The sequence below is a fragment of the Dendroctonus ponderosae genome, unplaced genomic scaffold (assembly GCF_020466585.1).
Source record: "Dendroctonus ponderosae isolate FM_Combo_2020 unplaced genomic scaffold, Dpon_F_20191213v2 Dpon_F_20191213_8, whole genome shotgun sequence".
NCBI classification, from domain to species: Eukaryota; Metazoa; Arthropoda; class Insecta; order Coleoptera; family Curculionidae; genus Dendroctonus; species Dendroctonus ponderosae.
The window spans coordinates 334,014-335,416 of record NW_026019016.1 but is presented as its reverse complement, the minus strand read 5'-3'; positions in this window follow the sequence as shown (position 1 = coordinate 335,416).

Genomic DNA, 1,403 nt, shown 5'->3' with positions numbered 1-1,403 from the left:
CCGCTTCTTACTAGCCGATAATCTACATACCGGTTTTTCCCGTCAAAGCTGTCCGTAATTGACGGTCAGCCGGTTGTGGCGCAACGCAGTTCCAAGTTTTATTAGCATTACACCGCCACTTATCTCATTTTACTTTCTCTATGTTCTGTAGTTTTCAACGGGGCTTACATTTTGTTGCCAACATACTACAATGTGGGAATTTTAGTTAGACCAACTTATCTGCATACTACACATGCTATCTCTTTCCAACCCACGGACACATGATAAGATTAGATAACCCTTTGTTTGGTTCAAGTTGTTTCGTAAGGTTGGCAATATTAATCAGTTGACACAGTTCATGTAGTTTGCGCAGCTAACGGATTTACAAAAATGTCTGCCAATTGATACCTACGCACGTCTAATATTATAATACGCTCCATAAGTGGTGCCGCCACTAATTAGACAGATTCAGGGACTGTATCTAAACAAAGTAAATTTGCATTGGCGTTAGATACGAAGTTTCCAAAGTGTGCTGATTATTTTAACAGTGAAGAAAAAGAAGGTGGCGACGCACCTTTAATTAAAAAGAAGATTAAGAATGTGAATGTATATTCAAAAATAAGTTCACTAAATAAACGTAATATACAGTCCAAAACATTGGTTTATCCGAACCGGATAACTAATCAGCAAAAAGTAAATAAATATACCCAAAAAAATATTGAGGAAAGCGGTGTCGCGATTGAAATTCCACGTGCATACAATTTATTGCATGCAAATTAAAGGAAGACAATTAGTACAATTGAAAGTGAGAAATAGAAAGGTATTTTTATTTGACCCATTAAGATGTCCGAAGAATTAAATTTGAAAGTTAGGAAAACCTCGCTTAAAAGTAAACTTTCAAGGTCCTTCTTAGACAACATTAATAAAAATTCATTAAATTAGGACTAATCTCAGTGACAGAATGACGATTAGAAACCATCCAGAATTGTTTATCTGAGTTTAGTAAAATTATCTCGCAATTAGTTGCCTTAGAAAATGGCAATGAAGAAGCGTTTTCCGCAGAAGAGACTAAGCAAAGGAAATTTATTTTGTAGGATATTTAATAAGGGATTCGAAATGGTTTCGGTCGCGGGAATTACGTGTATCAAACGACGAACAAACTTTTTATAAAAAGTTTATTTCTTTACTACAATTAGTTTGTTCAGAATTCAGAGCAAGAATGAATATAATAATTGTTGTACTTAAAAATGTAAAGTTATGTTAGAGTCTTTTGTCAGCAGTTCTCACGTTCAGGTGTGAACTGCTGCACCTTGATTACTTCCAGCATACTACATATGTAACTCCTCCCCTCTTAAGCGGCAAACATAACGGATGGTGTTTGACGTTCGGCTGTGTGGGGTTGAATGGGTTGGCTTCTTCTGGAA